Genomic DNA, 22904 nt, shown 5'->3' with positions numbered 1-22904 from the left:
ATCTATCAGATAGGAAATATTTAAAGGTAAATATATATCAGAATAGCTTTTGTTTTAGCGTTTGGAAATTAATAAAGCATATGTAAGTTGGACATTTTGTGAACTTCTTAATAATATAAGAAAATACATATAAATCAATTCATTTCTTAAGGTATCTCTCTTTTTAAAAATACATTATTTCCCAGTAATGGTGGCATAGCCTAGCTGCATTCTCAACTTGCAGAGTGCTGAGGCAGGAAGACCCTGTGTTTCAGGTTATCCTGGACAACACAATGAACTCTTGCCTCATAAAAGTATAATTAACTCCTAAAATAATATCTCTCTTTATTGTTTAAGTAGTCATATGAAATATTTATGAATTCCTCCATTGCATTATATAAAAATTTAAATATTGTCGTTATTAAGTGGTGCTTATTATCAATTCCCTCAGATATGCCAATATTAGCAGCCTCAGACATAGACTTTGAGGCCCCACACACACTTATTAAATCATCATTTTCCATTTACCAAAACCACAGATGATTAGTGTAGTACGCAAGTACAACAGTAAAACTGAAAATCAAATTTCAAGGGTCAATTAAAAGTTGGATATAGTGGTGAGTGTGTCTGTAAATGCAGAGTTCAGAAAAGGGGGTGGGCAAACTAGGACAGGATGCGCTACATAGTGAGTTCAAGTCCAACGTGAACAGCATAGACATAAACTGATCTAAAAACCTCAATAATAAAGCCAAGAATAATTATTACTAATTAGAATGATTTAAGTGTAGGCTAATAGTGTAATGAACATAGCAGAGTGCTGTAACAGATTCAAAGAGTATTAAATTTCTCTATGAATTCGTGTATTACTTTGCACATTTTGAAGAAGTTTTGTTATTCTCTCACACATGCAAATAATCAAAATGTCTTTTAAGCTGTGCATTACAGATTGACTTAAAAATAGAGTGTTCACTAGTACAGTGGGATTAGAGAGAAAATGGAAGCAAATTGACTACTATTTTGTGCTATAAGTTTGTTCCACCACTAGGGGGTGCTAATGCTTTTGATTTGCAGATTTTAAACACTTTACACTGAAACCAGTCATAGGGAAATCCTGACATTGGCTGTTAAAATGGAAACTTGAGTTATAAATTAAAAGTGCTGCACAATATGCTTTTATGCAAAATGAACAATTAAAGTAAATATCTGAAAACTCTTTATTTAAATTTTTGCAAAGCTTAGAAAACATATTAGCATATAAATATTGAAGCCAATATGCTGCAATGTAAATGTCTTGAGAGGTGAATAATGTAAGAGATGGCCACCATTGTCTACATGCATATGGTTATTTTCCATTTTGTTTCCCAACACAGTCATGGTGAGATTGCATCTATAATAAGCTTAAAAATAACTTTAGATGTGAAAGGAAGAGGGAGGGATAAAGGGTCGGAGAGAGGGGAAGGAGAGAGCCTGGACTCATTTACTAGGTTATTCTGATTTTGGATTTATTTGAGAGATAAACCTTTTAAGAATATTTAGGACACAAAAACAAAGGGTTGGAAACGTTGTGAATGCTAACAGACTGTTTACAATGTCAATATATTCTCTCGACTGTCCTGTCTTTGTGTGAGACGCGAGGAACCTAATAAATAAAGCATAAGGCTCCAGCTTGTGCCTGTTTAACATTAGATATTTCTCAAGATGTCATCTCTAGGCAGAGATGATGCCTAAACTAGTTATATGTTCTTCTGGCAGGAGATACTGAGGCTTTGAACCACTGGGTTGACCTGACTTGATAGTTCTAACAAAGTTGAGAGCAAACCTGGACTTGGTTGTCAGTAGGCAACTTTCCTTATTAACTTATTCATAAGTTAAACCTAGGAGAGAGGAGAGAGAAAGAGAAAAAGAGAGAGAGAGAGAGAGAGAGAGAGAGAGAGAGAGAGAGAGAGAGAGAGAGAGATTTTCATTGACTTGATATGATATGCAAACACATACACTGATTCTGAAGAATTTAACTTAATAATAGGTTTTTCCCATTGTTGATACCTGAATGACACCTGTATGTGAAAATTCAGAGCAACTGTATACCTACATTAAATTTGTCTTATTCCTTTTCAAATTATGGAAAAAGAGCTTTCTTAGAGTCTTCAATTAATAAACATATGGCCACAGTCCCTAAACTTGTACATTTACTTTTCTATTTGTGCTGTTCTCATAGCAAGCTTCAGTGACTGAACAGAAAAATAATGAATGTGTCTTGTTTGGTAAGGTTTACAGTGATCAGATGGTCACAGATTTAAGCCCACCTCATTAAAACATAGGGCATCTTCCAAACTTGCATAGAAAATAAATTTCCTCAGTGTCCAAATGTTTAAGGATCAACTCATATTTAGCTGGCTGCTCCTTTGGGCTCTTACCATCAACCCCTGAGTTCCTCTCTCCCCTTTACTGCTGTGGCCAAAACCAACTGTGCTGCCTGCTGCTCTGAAGTGCAAATGGATGTAGCTTTTGTCTGGCGCATCTTGAGCATGAGAAGGAGACTCCTAGGATCCCATTAGAAAATGTAGTAGGAACAGATAATAAAAACGTTCATAGGATGCAAATTTTAAAACTGACTTCACTCAAGGTTTTCCATCCATGAAACTGGAAACAGAAACAGTGAATGGGACATGATACTTCCTCAAGCATGTTTTTTCCTGGCTTTGTCCCTTTCTATGCAATAGCTAAGCTTTGACAACTGTCTTGGCTTCTGTTACTTCGAGGCTTGTCTAAGGTATTTATCTGGCCCTGGTAAGGATTGCTTGGGAAGCCAAATTTCTTTACTTCATTTATTTTAATGCAACCAAGCATCTTCCAGCTTGTTTCCAGCATGCTTTGCAGAGCAGCAAGGGCAGCAGCCTGTGGACACTTGCGTACCGTATACACCTGTCCCAGTCTGCTCAGGCCAAACCTGAGAAGCTAAGGGCTGCCTCGCTGAGTGAGTTTCAGGCAATGGAAAGTGCATATTATAGTTGCTTCTGGCTTTATCCACTGAACCGTGGAGCTCCAAGGTGTCACTAAGCAAGCATAATGTTTTCCTTCTCCTTAATTCCCACATATTACCTAAGACAAATGCTCAGCCCATGTCTCCAAGGAACCTCTAACATAGGGTTCAAATAAAGTGTATTGTATTGTATTCTAGTGAAGCCAGTGACGCGAAGATGGTTTATATTGTTTACTTTTAGAGAGCTCTAAGATTAATTACTTTACAAATGGCTGTTTGATAGGGGTTTGCATAGAAGCTAAAATAAAACATAAGTAACTAGAGTTTTCATAGAAGAGCAGATGGCAGAGTTGGCAGCTGTCACCAAAGGCCTGCATTTTACTTATATTGAGAAAGACTTTCACATAGCTCAGGCTGGCTTTGACCTCACTACATAGCCAAGACTGGTGTTGTACTACTGTTCCTCTGTTTCTATCTCCCAAGAGATGGCATTTCATGCATGTACCACCTAGTCCAGTTAATGCTCCATCTTTCAAAATTGTAACAAGATAAAATAAAATAAATGGGAAGAGGAGCAGTAGGAGAAAAACCAGGGAGAAAGAGGAGGCGGACAGAAAACCAACCAAGGAGGACCGAAAGTGCTCACACTCCTTGTTTCTGGTGGATTGGAGGAGAATGGCCCCACAGGCTCATGCGTTTGAGTTCTTGGTCCCCAGTTGGTGGAACTATTTACAAAGGATTAGGATGAGTGGCCCTGTTGGAGGACGTGTGTCATTGGAGCTTGGGCTTTGGCGTTTCAAAAGCCCACACCAGCCCCAGTCTCTCGTGCTCTCCACTGCTTCCAACAGAAAGACAAGATGCCCACGTGCCTTGCTTCCTGTTGGGATGACCATGCTCTCACCCTCTGAAACTCTAAGCAAGACCCCAATGTAGATGGTTTTTATAAGATGGTTTTGATCAGTGTCTCCTGCCAGCAGTAGAAAAATAACTAAGACACCATTAATAGTTAACCATTTGTATTATGTTAAAGTTCAATAACTGGACTTAGTAAGGGTTTTTAAATAATTACCTTATTGAAAGTCATGAAAATCCAGAAAGTTTTGGAGCAAACACTAAGGATGTAATTATCACATAATACCTGGGCACCCAGTCAGGCTGAGGTCCATTGGGAACTTGCTGTAGCTGTAACACTGAGCTGTAGATAGAGACAGTGGCTCCAAAATGACAAGTGATGGAGAGTTGCCACTGTTCACTTGTGTCTTCCAGTATAATAACTACTTACTACTGATAAATCATAAATGGATAGTTTTAGCTACTTCTGAGAAAACAGGACATCAAGTCATTTAAATCACCTATTCATTTAGTATAAGGTATAGTATAGTTTTTCTTACAAATAAATGAAGATATTGATTTTTTTTTGGCTGACTTGCCTACTTCCTAGAGTTTAACATTCTTAAAATAATATTTAATTTTAAAAAGGTTTTCTATTTTAAATTCTCAGTATCTGGAATATGGTGAAAATCTAATATGGTAAATTACTTAAAATTAAGTGTAAAAAATTCCATAAGAATTCAAAGTGCGGTGTGATTTAATACAGAGAATTAATGGAGAAGGAAGGAAATTTTCTTCCTTAACCTTCTTAAAGACTGGCTGCATCCAAGAGAAAAATCTGACAAAGGTAGATTGACTTGAGAAAAGCATGCAGGTTTACTTAACATGTTTCATGTGACTTGGGAGCCTTCATCAGGAAAGAAGGACCTGAAGAAAAGACTAAGCTTTTATATTTCTTATGCTAGGATTGGGTCACTGTGGGGAAGTGTGGTAGAGCAAAAAGCATAGCCTGGTGGGAGTAAAGAAGAAATGTTTTGTCATATTTGCTCCATTTCCTCTTGCTGCCGATTAAAAAGTGACTTCACGGATAAAAAGTTTGGCTCACATTTCACAGTCCACCAGGCAGAGACATCCTGGAGGCAGAATCCTAGGTCATGGTGCATCTGCATTCAGGAAGTAGAGAGGATGGATGCTTTGCTCATCAGCTCTTCCCATCCAGTCTAGTTCCAGCCCATGGAATGGTGTTGCCCATGTTAGGACGTATCTTCCTACCTCAGTTCATCTACTCAAGACTATCCCTCACGGGCCATTCCCAGAGGTTCTCTTCCAAGCTGATTCTAGACTTTGTCAAGTTGACACGAGACAGAATTCATTACACTTAACAAGGCTCATTTATCCAGATTTGTCTCCCTGTCCCCACTTTGCTCTGGGGAAAGTCATTTCTGCAACATGGGTCTAAGGATACCATTCCTGAAAAAATCAGAAAATCTTTCCCAGGTTTTATGATTTGCTTCAAGGGAGAAAACTATTGGGAAACTGGCAGTAACTTGCCTGCTTTTCCCATTTGCCCAAATGCCATGTTTATGGATAATAAGTCCTGAGCTCCCCAAATGTCAGCATAGGGGATAGAAAGAGAGAGGGGTGAAAGTGCAGCCTTCTGGTTTGCTTAGACTGATGTGCTACAGTCTCTCTGAAGGTGCTGCTCCTATCTGAGACTCAGACATGTCACATATCACTACGTCAGAACTCCACGTCACAGCTAAGATACTTCTGTGCTGCCTGCAAGGGGAGGGTCCTTCCTGAAGGGGGAGCAGGTTTGTGATCTGGGCCAACAGGCTTCTTTACCACAGGATCCCCCCCCTGCATCCCACGCACACCCCTACTGGTGCCCACCCTGCCAAGGACTCACCCTCTGAAACTGCAAGACAGCGCCAAAACTACATGATTTATTTTATAAGTTGTTTTGGTCATGCTATCTTTTCACAGCAATAAAAGACACACCATGACTAAGGCAACTAACAAAATCTACGTATGTTGCTCCTCTTCAGTTGCCAACATGATACCTGATCGTTGTAGGCAGCAGCACGGACAAGCATTTGTGAAGGTTTACCTTCCTGGGGCAACACGCTCATCCCCCGCCTTCTAATTCTTCTCCAGTGTTTATTCCTAGCAGAACAAGTTTCACCCAGCATTCTAGCTACAAGAAATTCTCGGCACAAAGCCTCTCCGTCTTCTAGTCCCTATGAAGTTTTAAAAATTACGAACATAAAAACATGATCACATAATTGGTGTTGAGAAGTAGAGGTGAAGAAAAAATAGTTTTCCTCTTTCTTCATAAGTCATCTGGTATGGTCCTTCCAACAAAATCCAAAAATACAAGAACGTTTATTTCCAGGTGTATCTCATGTATGAGAAGGATACAGAGAAGTGAGTAAATCCCATGAGGGGCCTAGAACTCTGGCTTACACAGCATCTTCAACAACAAAGGGCATGGAGAAGGCAAGGGTACAGTGACGACCCGGCGATCTTTGTGAAGGAGTAAGGTTTTGTAAAAAAGTTAAGTTGGTAATTTCTCATTTGTTAAATCTTCTGTGATTTACTTATTTTTTCAGAAATCAGAGAGGGAGTGGTGGGATTTACAAGTGGAATTTAAGGCTTCATAGTCTAGTCTCCTAAGTCACACTTTGGTGTCATATGCTATCATATCCTATAACAGAAGTTTACAACAACCAGATGTAAGTGAGAAAATCATACCTCTCAAGAAGAGAATAATTGTCCTTTCCTGTCCACAGGGAGTTGGCAGCAATCATCCTGTGGACACAAAATGCCACAGAAGCTGGAGTCCCTCATATAAAGTTATGAAATATTGGCACATAGCCTATGGATTTCCTTCAGTCCATTTTAAATCATTCCCAGTTACTTAGACTAACATAATGTAAATGCCACCAATAATTGTTACATTGTCGTAGTTTAGAGATAATATCAAATTTAAAAATCTGCTTCTGTTTGGTATAGGTATACTTGCCCTCAATGTTTTCATTTAACAATTGGCTGAATCTATAATGCAGAGCAAACAGATATAAGGGAGGAGAACACAAAGGGCTCTATCTTCATTACCTAGCAGCATTCTGACAACTGTTCGATATTTTCCTCTACTTTGAAGATAAAAATTTTAGATTTAAGTAATTTGCCAAATTTCCTATTGCTTGTAGTATTTTATTTTACTTTTTAAAATTTTTTATTAATTTATTCTTGTTACATCTCAATGGTTATCCCATCCCTTGTATCCTCCCATTCTTCCCTCCCTCCCATTTTCTCCTTATTCCCCTCCCCTATGACTGTTCCTGAGGGGGATTACCTCCCCCTGTGTATGCTCATAGGGTATCAAGTATGGGCAGAACATTCTCCACAGCTGATTGGAGAGTGGGGTATGACTTTCACACTTGTAGTATTTTAATTTAGTTCTTTCTTATTCTAAAGTTATCTCTTACTTATGGCTCTAAACTTAGCTAATTCCTTCGGTATGCTTGAAAACCAGTCCATGGGATATAAAGATTGCTGGGAAGAATAGTACATCTATTCAAAGGCTAATATTCTGAGAAGATGGCAGGAGACATTTCTATCCTAAAACAGCCATGTCTGAGAACCTAATTTTTTTTCAGGGAAATATAAGAAGCAAGTCATCTCAGTGGGTAGGGAGGCTATGTGGTAACTATGGTCTTCATCACCCCAGGCTGGTTTTTCCCACAACCCTTGACTGGGACATCACCATTGACCTAGACCTCTTGGTGACTGTTCTTATAACTCTTTCAGTCAGCACATGACTTTTCTGAAAATTATGTGTCATCTTGCACTTCCTGACACACCCTAAAGTTTAGCACAAATACAAGTCTTGTACATTTGAAAGAAGACCATCTAACATTTGGTATCTTAATCACATGGCTATCATTTTTTCTTTACTTTGTTTAGACCAAGGGAGAGAAAGCACCTTTGTAAAGATCAGCTCTCAGAGGATTGACCAGTCACTAATTCTCAAATGCCCACTGTGGTGTTTGTGATATGCTAACACCACGTCTTTAAAAGCCAATAGGTAATGCTTGGAAACAGTTCTCACCAAAAGTATAAATCCGTATTCCTTGCTATCATCAACTGTGAAGACTTGTGAAATTTTGTAATTACAAATATACAAAAGACAAAAGCTCATGAAAGATCATGTTTCTTAAGTTAGAACAAGTGCAAATTTTCTTTTTTCCACATATAATTATCATTTATTTAAAATTTTACTTATCTTGCATGTGTTGTGCATTCATGTTTAGGTCAGACTGATAGTGGGTGCTTTCATTGATCATTTTAGATTTTTTTGATGTGTCGTTTTTTTTGTCCCACTATTTATTTATTTATTTATTTATTTATTTATTATTCTAGGCTTTTAAATTTTTAAAAAAATCTATTATAATTTATTCAGGTTACATCTCATTGTAAGTGCAAATTTTCTAAGCCAGGCTTATTTTATTACCTGATTTTGATTTTAATTTGTATTCATAAGAAGAAAAGGCAAAAAAAAAAAAAAAAAAAGCCTGAGAATGAAGTCTAACATCCCGCTTTCTTCTTAACCAGACCCATTGAATTAGTCAGTGTTCCCTAGAGAAATATAAACTGTAGAATTGATATATTTTTATCATAAGTAATATATAAATACTTAAATAATTCACACACACACATACGCACACACACTCACACATACACACGGGAGATTTATTAGAATGGCTTAGAGGTTTTGGTGCAGTTAATTCAACAATGACTGTGAACCAATAAAGGTTCAAGAATCCAATAGTTGCTGAGGCCACAAGTCTGGATGTCTCAGCTGGTCTTCGGTAGATGCTGAGATACTGAAGTAGTAGGCTCTAACGCCACTGAAGGGATGGACTTGCTAGTGAGAATAAGGGCACGTGAGAACAAGCAGACAAAGAGCAAAATCTTCCTCCATGTTCTTTCTTCAGGCTGCCAGCAGATGTGGCCCAAGTTAAAGGTTGATCTTATTCTTATTGCAAAATATGTACATTAGAAGTGGGTCAATTTTTTTAATTAAGAAAAAAAATTTCTCACAGGTGTACTTAGCTGCTTGTTTTTTAGTTAATTCCAGATGTAGTCAAGTTGACAACCAAGAATAGCCACTATATTAATGCTAACCCTACACAGGTTTCAACAGAGGTTATAAGTCTCAAAGTAGGTTATTTAGCATCAACATTAACAAATATATACTATTTGTCATGTGAATATGATATTCTTAGCATGGAAGAAAAAACCGGAAAATTTTTGGTGTCAAATGTTCATGATTTTTTTCCCTCTAACTAGAGTTCATGGGTTTCCATTCGCTACACATTTTTGTTGTTGTTGCTATTCAACAGTATTGGGTTTTTTTTTTTTCAAGTGTCTACTGTTTGCTTCGCATGGCACAGATGCAATTAGAAACTGTCCCGGATTCACAAATGGCAGATCCTTGATAGAATTCTATTTTGCTTCACAAAGGCAACCAGGACAATTATAAAGACTCCTTCCTCAATCTAACCGAGGTTAGAGAAAAGCTGTTGGCTGGACCCTGGTCAAAGACTAAATGCCAGCAAGGAGAGATGAGAAAGCACGCCATATTGGTGGATATCTACTCTCCTCTGAAGGGCAGCTGTTTCCTCCCACCAGGGAAGATGCATATCTTTCTCAGAAAATCATGCCCATATACACGTAAACTCATTTCCCCATGGGTGTATTGAGAGCATTTAAACACACAGATGGCCAATTCTTCCACGCCCCTTCTCTTAGGTAGCAACCACATAGGAAAAATTAATGCATGACAAAGAGAACAACTGGGAATCATTAGGTGAAACCACAGCTGGGATCAAGGGGACAGGCCTGGCAGGTGGCGTGTTCTCCTGGACAAAATTATACAGGACTCTGGAAAGAGAGACACTGTTTAAAACACAGGTCTTAAAATAAATCATGGCTACAACTTCCTCTGTTCTTGGTATTTTCTCTTTTCCCTTTCTTTCACTTTTGTTTAAATCTAGCTGGTATTGCTTAAAATGGAATACTTTGCTTGTTAAAAATAATAAACATGAATTGAATTGTTATGGAGCTTAAAGGATTCCATGAGAAATACAGACTTGGGTTTAGCCCCCCTCAACACCACCTCCCCACCATCTTTCCGGCTCTGCAGCTCACTAGCTCTTATATAAACATGACTGTTTGTTCTAAAATGGGGTTGTGGAAATCAGATTAGATGGAGAAGTCACATCCCTGACTCTAGTGCACAATTCTTACTATGTCAACTTGGAAGCACTACTCACTCTCTCTATATCTCAAATACAAGGACTTCTTACTGAGGGTGATCTCTTTCACGAAGGTCCTGGTGATAGTCTTAAAACAGGAAAAGAAAAGCTTTGTGAGTATACAAAACAGTTTTACATGACACAAAACACTCTAACCTACACACTTAAGCTGGCTTGTCCATTTTAATACTCATGTTGGATGAAATATGGACGGCCCTGTAGGAACGTGATTGGACACAAGGTTTTATGTAATAACAGATTGAGGGAGAAGCCAGCAAAGTCTTTCTGCTCTCGTTCTTCTTGGCTCCTTAGCTGTAGAAATGTTTTCTCCCCTCGATAACATGGAGGACCCCTTCTGGAATGGGAACATTACAATGCATAATCTATCAAGACAGATGGGAGAAGTTCTTCATGTTCAGTTCCTGTACAGAGAGGAGAGAGAACCTTTTAAGTTTTAAGTCTAGCTTTAGGGACATGTTCTGGTTTCTGACTCATATCAGGGAGAATGCTAATTTCTACGGCTTCATTCTGGGGTTGGCTGGCTGTGAGGAGTGACATAAGAAGGAAAGGGGTCAAAGAGAAACTCTGCTCTGAGGTCCTTGCTTTGGGCCTCCTGGCCTAGCAGAGAATGAAAACTTAAAAGCACAGAGGAGTGAACTTCAGTTGCCCTGAGGATGCTTACATTTCAGTCATTGAACAAAATAGGAAAATAACAGTGTGGGGAGCAGATCCACACATGAGAAAGAAAACCACAATGTAGCTTCTTGGAAGTGCTGTGACTGTGAAAACCTTTGAAAGAATTCAGAGGAATGTTATGGAATAGTTTGTGAATATACTTTGATCAGGAGTCCGACATTTAGTGCATCATTAAATAAAAGATGGATTCCTGTTTTGGATAAAAGCAGCATTTTAAGTGAAATGTTGAGGAGACAATTGTCTGCAGCCACTGACGTTGATAACTTATTTTGTTTTGCTGTAAGTTGCAAATATAATATCAGCTTTCTGTGTGGCAGAACAGTCTATGCTGAACCTAGTGGCTAAAAAACAATAAACATTTATTATTTTAGTTTGTGTGGGTCAGGATTTGGGAAGAGCGCTGCTGGGTGGTTTTGGCTCAGGCCCTTTTAGTAAACTGTAGTCAGGGTTTCAGGCAGCTTGTCGGGGCTGGAGGCTCTGTTCGGAAGGAAGCTCACCCACATTGATGTTTAAAGAGAACTTAGCTCATCGCTGCGTGGACCTCACCACAAGCAGCTGCTGGTATCGTGGCATGAGATCTAACTCCCCCCAGAACAATGAGGCCAGGAGAAAACTCAGAGATAAGGACTGGGGAGGAGGAAATGGGTAGAGGGCCCAATGTCTGTGCTATGAGCTTTCTTGAGAAGCAGCCCAGCACCATTTTTACTTAACTCAATTCAACACTGATAGGGTATTCAAGGAATGACGGGAGGATGAGACTAAGAGGAACCGGGATGGTTAGGGTCCATCTTACAGGCTGAACTGAAGGTGGGAAAGAGGCCCATTCTCAGTTTGCGTTTGTGCATCAGAAAGGAAAGAGGAAACACGGTCTGCAGCTGATTTGCTTATGTACTTATCTACATGAAGAGGTGAGAGAAATCAGCACTACATATGTATTTACTTGATATGTCTTCACAAACTGTCTCATCATCTACTGCTAACAATATCTCAAACAAATATTCATTTACATAAAAGTCTGCATAGATGTTATTAAATTGTTTATTCATTTATGTGTTATGTGGTAGGCAAAGCCTTTGTGCCACATAAAAGGTCCTTTCTTCCATTTTCTGCTTGCTTTTCCTTAACCTGAAACTAGTAATCAGAAGCCTTTTAAACCATCCCTCTTTTCTAATTTTTGTAAAGGCCGCTTGTGAAACTAGATAATAAAATCTGTCAACCCATTCATCAACCAAGATAAACCATTCTATCCTGTAATTTACCAAGGACAGATGCAAGGCCTCTGTTGACTCTGCTCAGTGAATATCCTGTCTACACCCTGGGGTACCTCATGCCCCTTCCCTGAAATGGGCCTGTAAGTTAGAATAACATATAGGGCTGATGCAAAAAGGATAGGATTGACTGTCTTCATCTCTGGGTGTGGATGGGGCAGGGACAAGGTAGCATTTGAAACAGTTTCTCTTTGCTTCTTAGGCCTATTTTGTGGCTAAAGAATTTCTCAAAATGCATGTGACTTTGATAAAGAAATATGAGCCTGCCACTTAGATAATGGGCCAACCACGGCCCAAGGACCAAACCCAACTCAGTACCAATGTTTCCACATAAGGTTCCTAGGAAACAAGGAAGATGGTCATGTACGTTCTCTGGACACTTGTGAGCCGTTGTAGCAGAGTGGAGTAGTTGTGATGGATTCTGTGCCTAAGAGGGGAAAGTAGTTTCCTTTACAAGGGAGGTTTGGCACTCCCAGCTACAGGTGCTGTAATGATGACCCAACTGAGGTAAATTTGAATACAGGACAACCTAGAGATTAAAGATATTAACTTGAGCTAATCATATTAATTAGCTATCACCTTGTATGGACTTGTGACATCAGCATGGCTACTTAATTTCTTACATACACAGAATCTAGGCATTCTTTTCTTAGATGAAATATTATCTATCAGAGTACCTAATGTAATAAAGCTCTAATTGATTTAGGACCATTATTTAATAGATGATCAATAAATAATAAAATCAGAGAAATTCAGTGTACAGCTTTAAACATAATAAACATTTTCTCTACCACTCCATTATGGTATTGTCTTATAGATCCTGTATTGGTTAACAAACTCAACCTCAGGCAGATTTCTCTTTGGTCATTGATGCTAATGAATATTTTGGCAAAACTTGAGTAATAACAGATGCCAAGTTTATTATCTTTGAGAGTGACACACAAGTAGGAAGGTTAAAAAACAATGTGTAGTGGTCAAAAGTGGCTCAGGCCTGTATTTCTATAGTTAGGAGGCAGGAGATTGCAAGGTCCAGGTTTACCTGGATTAAATAGTACTTTGTCTAGCCCCCTCCCAAAAAAACCCACTAACAAAAAAATATTTTTTAAAGTAGAGCTATATATTTTATTTTTTGATGCACACAAGTAAAAATGAAATTGTATATATAAAAGTAAAAAACCTGACATGCATTTAAGAACAAGCACGAGCTAGCATGTTCCATTTAACCGAGTTATTCATGTGTCAGAAAGCCACCATGAGATGGCCTGGCTGCACGGGAAGGCAACACATTCCTGCTGGAATTGGCAGAGAGAACGAAGGGAAGATGGGACAAAGAGATGAAAGAGTCCTAATTTTTATCCCTTCTGAAAGTCAATATCAAAGGATTGAAATCATTAAACCATTAACATGGAAATCATTAAAACACCCGACTTCATATGGGAGCCCCCAGTGACCTAAGTCTCAAAATATTATACAAAGCACAGTGAAGCTGGAGGCTTCTGAGAGGCGCCCAGCCCTTAGCTGCAAGCTGCATAAACATGCGATGGGGGCTGCAGAGCTCGGACGGCAGAAGGAGCATCTAGTGACAGTCCCAAGACAGCAGCTCTGAGGTTTGCTTAGCATACAACATGAGCCTTGGATGGTGGGGCGGGGGGCGGGGGGGAGGGAGAGGCTGGGGGATTGGCAAGGCCTGAGCTAAGATGTGTAATGTGTGAGAATTTTTGGTGGGCGATTGGAGGGCAGGTGAGAATGGCACACAAAAACAGCAAGAGGAGCAATACGGAGGAGACAAGGCTAGAATCACGCCCTCCACACAGAAGAGGGTCCACAGCAGAGCTGGGTAGGTGCAAGGGCCCCTTGCCTATTACTGTTGCTAAGGGATTCTGCCAGTTAGCACAAAGAGAAGAGAGAAAACTCACAGTGCAAGAAGTAACACACCACAGTCTAGTCATTATTAACAACACACATATACACCAACACATTCTTTATCAAAATAAGGCTATTTTTGCTATTTTGCTTGTCCCATTATCCAGCAAGGTAGAGATCATTACAGTATTAAACCCAAAAGAAACAACAAGGCATCTTGGCTTTGCACTATTGATATAAAGTCACTATTCAACAAGACTGGTCATCTTTAATAATGTCTGCATATGGTTCTGACGTTACCTAAACAGCTTCTTCATGACAGTAATGGATTGTTTGCTATTTTATAGAGATATGGCATGGACACAGAAAATGAAATGCATAAGTGGTCCTGGCAGGTCATACCTAGTAAATTCTCCAATGTTTGATAGGGAAGGAGGTGAGCAACTGGCTAATGTAAAACATTTCCCCCTGTACCTCATGTCTTTACATACACATTTCACCAGGGAATCCAGGTTAACTATAGTCCTGGCTGACCAGGTACTCCAGGTGACATTCATCATCGCCTGTGGAAACTGCCATTTTCCAAGCACGTGTGCTGACTGCCTTTGCGTGCCCCTTTAGTTCACAGATGTGTAAGGTATGCAGTGCGGCGTTACATGCATCTCTCAGATGGGCTCTGGTGGCGCTAAAAAGCAGAGGCCATGAGCGAACTGGCCCTGCTTAGCAGCTAGCCCAGAAATACAGAATTTCATTCTTGGACCTCTTTTTTTCCTATATTGTATTTTCTTAAATTACAACATGTGTAAAATCCCTGATTAAGATCGCTCTTTTAAATAAAGAGCTCATGAAAAAACAAAAAGAATTCTTTTCAAAGTAAAATTACTTCAGATTTACCTTAACACAAACAAAAACCTTAGCCTATATACGCTTAGCCCTGACAGTGTACCTCAATTTACAGTGTATTTCCACTCTCCATTTATTTTATAAATATATTTTTTCCCTTTTTCCTCTCTTTACATTTTGTTACTTCATTGTCACCACATAGGCATGGACAGAAATGCCTTTCAAAAAAACTTTAATTTCTCATTAGCTTTTCAAGTTTACCCAAAAAAACATTCCCTGTAAGGTTTTGACTTGTATTGCATTCAGTGCAGTTTCCTGCTTACATTTTCTGTGATGTTCACTTATAACTTACTTCCTTCCCCCTCTACCTTGCCAGTGGTTTATCCTTTACGAGTCTTTTAAAAGAAACTTCTTTCAGAGGTATCAGCCAGCTTTTTATTATTGTTTATTTGATTTTCCTCCCATTGATTTCTGCCTCTATCATTCTGTTTCTCCTGGTGCCCCTGGGTTTATTATCTTCTTGTTCTACTCTAGTCTCTGTCCTGACTGGTTTTAATAACGTGAACAATTCTACATGTCTGCTCATCTGGTTGTGGCCTACACGATTGGAAGTAGAAGTCTTTCACTTAATTTAGTAGTATTAAGGTTTTTTGTTCTTGTGTTTAGTTGTTATAAAATGTCCCTGATAACCTAAAAGTTATTTAATATTGACTTATTTTAATTCACCCTTAAGAGTTAGGGTTATTTTCTTTTCTCTAAGTTGCCATTTTAGGGGTCAGAGTCTTGTTTATGAATTGAGGTGTGTTGGGTAACTGGTGGCCTTAGAAGATTTTTCAGATTGTTTATATTGTATGTATTATATTCCATACTTTGCAGGGTACAACTGTGTGTGTGTGTGTGTGTGTGTCTATGTGTGTGCTGTGGTGTACATGTGTGTTAATATAGTTTAATAATGCACTCTCAAGCAATCTACTTAGTTGTTCTCCTGACCCAGGAATGTTTGCACTTCCCCATCTCTTCTCTCAACTCATCAGATGTGTTCCATCCTTAACCCCTCAGCATGCGAGCTTTGTACACACATAGGGATGGTAATCCTGCTACACCTGGTCTCTACATGTTGACATGATCCTGTGTCCTCACAGTGTCTTTCTACATTATCTTTCATCTATAAATATTAAAATGGACACTAAAATTTAATATCTCTTCACAGTTCATCATCTTTACTTTGCATCTCCTTAAAGTGTTGCCTTGCTCCTATGCAACTGGACAGTCTTTCTTTAGATGTGCACCTGATAAATTATCTCAATCTGAGCAGCCACATATACCATTTAGAAAACTTCCAGGCATTATTCCATCAAAGAGTAGCTTCTTTCTTACCACTTTCACACTTTAACCATGAGGGAACTGACAGTCTATGCCTCATTAGTCTAAAGGTTTAAGCAGATTTAGCAAAGATTATTTTCCAAAACATTAGTTTTATTTCTTTATTCGTGTCTATGCTTTTATTTAATAAGCTCAGCATTATTAGTGGGCAGAATATTAACATTTCATATGCCAGTTCTTTATATTTTCATAGCAGACATGACCAGGTGATACATGTGAGTTTCATATAGGAAATTAATCTCAAGCTTTTTATAAGAAATGTAAAGCAACCTTTCTTACTTATTTTCTATTTAAATGATATATTAAATGATTATATGTATATATGTATATAATCATATCTACCACTCCATGGAATCGTGTAGACTTTCCCAGACACAGTGAGAAGTTTTGATTCTGAAAAGTATTCTTAACTGAACTACCAGGCTCCTTAAAGTATACTACATTCTTATACTGTAACAGTGAAAAAAGGCATTAATGCAAAGCTAAATGAAATAAAATCATAATCATTCAGAAAGAATTTTACTCTTTACAAAAGATCAACCAGAAAGAAACTGCAAGGCTGACTCAGGGTCAGGACCCTAATCCCAGAACACCAGGGATGCTGGGGGGGGAACCTGTATAGGACTTGAGGGGAATTTGATCTTGTTAGGTAGGAACCTGAGGTCAGTGAGGAGGATGGCAAAGTCGTTGTCAGTGCAGTGGCAGGACCTCTGGTCTCAGATGGAAGACCGCATCCTATGAACTTCCCATGTGGCCCAGTAGCAAGCCCTGCATCTCACCTGCAAAACCCCTTCCTCTTGCATTCTCAAGCTGCCCACATACTGTCTTCTACCACACTATTACTTGGTTTTTTAGGATGATGTTATAGGGGGTATCTTTTCATCTAAACCTTATCCGTTTTGGTTTGGAAGAGTGATAAAGTTATAAAGGCATGAACTTTCCAGTGGACACTCATCTATTTTTTAAGATTAAATCCTAGGAATTTAGAGAAATAAATTAAATCCTCTTCCAGACCACGCATATGCTCAATGTTCCCTCACTCAGAGGGAACTATATATAGTTCTTGCCTTCATTTATTTGGTGTCCAAAGAACGAGAACCTGTAAGAATGAGGGTTTTTTTTTTCCGTGTTGCAGATCAGAGTTTTAAAGCCACTTTAAGCCTTAAAGTGGTGTAACTACCAGTAAAGAGGAATGTTTCTTCCTGTTTCTTGTCAGAGTCTGACAGCCAGTCGCTCATATGTCTTAGTTCTAAGGATATTTATGATGATTTTTTTTAGAAGGCAAATACTTTACTTTAAAAACCAGAGAGCTCTTTCTTCTTGCTCCCACCTAGTTTTAAGTACTTCTGAATACGCTCTCCCAGTTTTTCTTTGCGATGCTTAAGAAAAGCATTTTGATAATAATTTGATAAATTACTAATTTAAAATGTTAATCAGTGTATTTAAAAATTAAAAGGTCTTTACCTGAATGTATTTGGCTGTCTTCCTCCTTCCTCCTGACAAACACAGTGCTCAAAATGAATAGAGGATTTTGAACTGACAAAGAGATGAACCAATCTTCACAGTCCTTGAAACGCTGCAGTGAAAGCACCACACCAGATATTAAAATGAGACTCCAAAAGGTAGCTCCAAGACTCCTCCTTAGTAATAACAGTAATAACACAACAGCCAGTTCATCTTCCCCACATGCCCAGTGGCTGGGAAGTGTGGGGTGTTAGAGCAAGGCATCATCTGGCAGCCCTTTTTTTTATTTATCATCAAGAACTTGGGGACCTCCAAGGTTTATGTTATGCCTTATGTTGCAAGGCTAATTTCCCAGCTAGCAAAAAGCTTTAACTGGAAGAAGCTGTGACACAGTTGACCATGCTGATGTGGATGCAGAAATCTGGAAAGTGGCTGTAGGCTATCAACAAATAAGGAAACAAAAGTGGAAGCCAGATGCATGTAAGATTCCTCTTCTATGGCCACCCAAGGCTCCATCTCCCTGCCAATTCTAAGTATATTGTTCATGGGATACTCTTCAGATGTTCTCATCCGTAAAGCCTTCCCTTTCAGATTTCAGAGATACTTTAATAGGAATGAAGTGGGGAATGAAAACATTCAATGGCTACTTACCAGTCTGCTTCCAGGGAAAATATCAGATATAGACAATGCCATATATTAATTTATAAAGAAAATGAAAACGTCGAAAAGTTTATGTTGATGCGTTGACAAGATTGACTGTATGGGAGAGAGGTGTGTTCTTCATTCTCAACACCAAAAGCAAACAAAGAAACAACAACACAAACCCCATAGAGTATGCTGAAAATAAGTTTGAAGAGCTCTTGTGTCCTAAACAAAAATTAAAATATATTTTAGAGTTAACTATAAAACTATAAAGGTCCTAGAAGATAACGCAAGAGAAAACATAAATGATCTTTGGTTAGTGATGACTTTTTGGTTCAGTACCAAAAGCAAGATTTATTAACAAAAAAAAAAAAATGAGCTATATGTCATTAAAATCCACCCCTCTGCACATGGAGAATGAACAGACAAGGCACAGACTGGGTGAAAACATTTGCAAATATACAGTTAATAATGAATGGTTATCAAAAGTGTACAGAACTACCTTAAAACTCAATAATAAGTAAATGAACAAATACCTATTTAAAACTGAGTGGAAGATCTTAGCAGACACCTCACCTAGGAAGATGTGCATACTGAAAATTCTATTTGAAAAGTTGTTCCACATCACATGCCATCAAGGAATTGCCAATTAAAACAACAACAAGATATTACTATATATTACCAGAATGGCCAAGATCTAGAACAGTGATAAAACTGATGAGTGATCCAGAGACAGAGTTTTGTCCTGGGTAACTAACCATGCAAGGTTTGTTACAGTATTTCATCTCTCTGAGCCTTGATTAATGTATATATATAGTGTTTATGGAAAAGGCAATTTCTTAAATATTTTAATCAGACAATGAAAAAATCATGAGTAAGCAAAATACTTAGAGATAAACATTATCATTCATGAATCCTGAGTCAGGTAAGAGAATAAGGAATTTTAGAACCACTAAATTCATTTTTAAATGATTAAAAGATGGTGACCTTGAGAGCTTTGAAGTTAGACTGCAAACTTTTGCAAGATGACCAGTTGCATTTGTTGGTCCTTAGTTTGGATTTAGCAAGGTTAATGTCTTTCAGTAAATTGATAGCTGCAGTGGTCAGCACAGCCAGTGTGGTACCTTGCCTTCTAATCTTCACTATTGGAAAAAATGTGGTAATGGAAAAGCAACAGCCATTCAGATATACCGTAAACTGGGTCATAGACAAAGGGTGGTATGAGCGTAGATGAAGATCACATAGGAAACTTGTTTAACTAAAACATCTCAGGCACTGTACTGTTTATGTAGAGTCTGACATTAAGATGGATCTTTGCTTGAATTTACTTGTTTCTTGGATATTTTAAAACATTAATAAACTCACAGAACTAAGATCTCCCTATGTCTACCATCAAAGCAGTTTGGCCAAAGGAAAAGGTTTGCGTGGTGGCATCTTTCAGGAAACATCCCCCACACTATGTATCGCCAGATGTTTACCATTTGTGAATGTCTTTAGAAAATGGAACTGACCATATGTGCTTCTCACTCCCAGTCAGTGTCACTAACTGTGGAAGGTTTCCCTGGCCTCTTCCAAAGGTACATTCATCAAAAGGGGGAGGGGCAAAGAAAAAAGGATATTATGTTTTTATCTTTTTTTATTTCATTGTCAATAAGATTTTCTGAATTTCCCACAGTGTTATAAAATATGGAAAGCTATTTATTGTGGCAGCTCACTAGCGCTCTTGTGATGAACACCATAGACTCAATGACCTAACAAGAGCTCTAGTGGCTATGATTTCAGCAGAGCTGGATTCTCCTAATATCTCTCTGTCTCTGTCTCTGTCTCTGTCTCTGTCTCTGTCTCTGTCTTTGTCTCTGTCTGTCTGCTTCTCTCTCTCTCTCTCTCTCTCTCTCTCTCTCTCTCTCTCTCTCTCTCTCTTCTCTCTCTCTCTCTCTTCCTTTCTTTCTCCCTCAGAGTTGCATATGATCATCTTCCCCCTCTGTATCTTTGTAGCAGAACCCTCTGTATGTGTTTCTGGCCAAATTTCTACTTTAAAAATTGGGCGTTTGCCAGGCGTAGTGGCACACGCCTTTAATCCTAGCACTCAGGAGGCAGAGGCAGGTGGATTGCTATGAGTTCAAGGCCGGCCTAGTTTACAAAGTGAGTCCAGGACAGCTAAGGCTACACAGAGACACCTTGTCTCCAAAAACAAACAAACAAAAAATTGAGCATTTATTTTTGAGAAAAGAGGGCCCACATACATCCTATGACACCAGTGTGGAGGTCAAAACCTGCTGGCTGGCTTTGGTTGTCTTCATCTACTATGTGAGTTCTGGATAGTAACCTCAGGTTCTCAGCTTCGGTGAAAGAGCCTTTACCGATGGATAGCGCTGTCTCACTTTCTCTCTCTCTCTCTCTGTCTTTGCTGCCGAAAACAGCAGCCATGCTGCCTCAAGACCCATCCTAATGAATTCAGTTTAATTTGATGTCCTACTTAACTTCTCTGATACTGAATAAAACACCAAAAGCAACTTGGGAAGGACACTGTTGTAGTCCATCGCTTGACTGAAGCTAAGGCAGGAAACCAACACAGGAGCTTGGAGAAGACACAGCAGAGACACCCTGCGGATTGGTGTCCTTTCCCTGCTTTGTTCAGCCCTGCACTTTCCTATGCAGCCCAGGCTCATCATCTGAGGTATGGCTCCTCATACATGGCTGGCCCTCTTCTATAAATTAGCACCCAAGAAAATACCCTCATGACATGCCCACAAGACAACCTGCTAATTCCTCAGTTGACCTTCCCTCTTCCTGAATATGCCAAGTTGACAACCAATATTTACTTAAATATTTCTCTCTTTTTTTTTTTTCACAAATAGGACTTTTATTTTTCACTATTCAAAATCTGTATTTTAAACAGATTCTTGGCCTGGTGGTTCATATCCATCAGCTCGTTCTACTTCAGCACCTGTCTAAGTCACCAGTTGTTCCAGAACTACCACCCTCACCATGGAGCTCCATTTATTTTCTCAATTCAAACTTGGGTTTCTTCAGCATCTTTGTTTCTTGAGAGCTAAGAGAACTGACTTTCAGAACCAGTCATATTTAAGGCACAAAAAATTAGAATCTCAGCAGCTGGATATTGGAAAGGCAATTTAGCTCATATCATCACTTGATGGTCACTGTGATGCTTGAGAAGCCAGATTTTTTTAATAGATTGCACATTGTTTTTAATAAAGGATTTTCATAGAGAAGAGGATGGAAAGAGAGTCAAAATTGCTAAATTTCTCATACAACTTTCACCTTCTCTTGTGTGTTTATGTTCCCAATATAGTATAAATTAATTTTATTATTTCTTTTCTTTTTTACATATACATTTATAATTATCATACATATGTACAATAAACTACCTACAACAAGAAGAACCATGAAATAATCAGGAATTATATAAATGTCACATTCATAGTATTTTGGCTATTTGTATTTGGCAACCTTGGAGAAAACATCTCTCCTATCTTGGTGAGTCTAAAATTTTGAATGTGAATCAGTATCTATCATTTCTCATCTTTATCAATTTAAAACATCTACCCAGACCTAAAAACATCTGCACTCCTAAACAACTAAGCTTAATTGTAAAACCAAACTATTTGGTTTTCAACCCTATCAGAGACTTGACAATGAGTAAAATTAATTACCCAAGTAGATGGGGAATGCAGGTTAGCAGCTTCCCAAATGAGAAGATGACAGAGACAAATGGCTGCCTGAGCAGTCACCCAAAACTCTCTATAACATTGGACCATCATCTTCAGCCTTCTGGCCCAATATATCTGACAGACATTTTTGTGAGGCAGGAACTATTGATGACTTGCTTACCCTGTCTTTGCAGAGTTTGGCTGTCGACTCTGCCTGCATCCAAGCTTGGCAGATTTTATTGAAAGAGTTAAGAATCATTCCGGGAACAATATAAAGAAGCTTTGAAGTCTGTTGACTATCAAGGTATTAAAGGTCTGATCCATTATTTCTTGCTTAGTTTTGTAGCAAGAAGAACAAACAACAGTGAGTCATGTCATTTAGAGGGTTGTACAAGTCTTGTGTTCACCACACTTTGGCAAAAGTCTCACTTGTGCCTGTCCTGAAGGGGACAGTTCTGATCACCAGCAAGCTTCTAACTAAACTGAACTATAGGACAATTCCAGCAGGATGTATGGTCAGACGGCCAGTGAGATTCTTAAGAGCAAAGTGAACAAACTTTCTACACAAGAGAGTGAAGAAAGGCAGAACTGTGCAGCAGGTTTTGTAAAAATGAATTGGTCATCTCACTCTTTAAGACTGTATGTTAAGTAATGAGGTAGACCTTGCCCTAAGAACAACAAACATTTTATGCACTGTAGGGGGAGAGAGAGAGCTACTAAGTGAAAACCATAATGTTATGTGGTGGAAATGGGATTTTAGTGCAGACATAGAGGAAAGTGCAGCAAAGCAGCCTGGTACATGAGGGAAAGATGGGGAGTCTAAACTTTTGGCCGGAACTTCTCTCTTGAAGATAGCATAGGTGATGAGGGGCTGCAGTGAGGATTCTAATAGCAAGAGAACAATATGATCAAAGATGCAGAGCTAAGAATAATTATGGTGTATGAGTGAAAACTGGAAGCA

At 38.7% G+C, this 22904-nt stretch overlaps 1 protein-coding gene across 8 annotated transcripts in view; it reads left to right on the top strand.

The window, feature by feature from the left end:
- The window catches only part of LOC311598129 (uncharacterized protein C8orf34 homolog), a 413498-nt gene that overhangs the window by 203360 nt on the left and 187234 nt on the right, over positions 1–22904 (top strand). The window lies entirely within an intron of this gene.

Source organism: Acomys minous (genome assembly GCF_964271855.1).
Source record: "Acomys minous genome assembly, chromosome: 1".
NCBI classification, from domain to species: Eukaryota; Metazoa; Chordata; class Mammalia; order Rodentia; family Muridae; genus Acomys; species Acomys minous.
The sequence above is the reverse complement of the archived record's forward strand: the minus strand, read 5'-3'. Positions and strand labels throughout refer to the sequence as shown.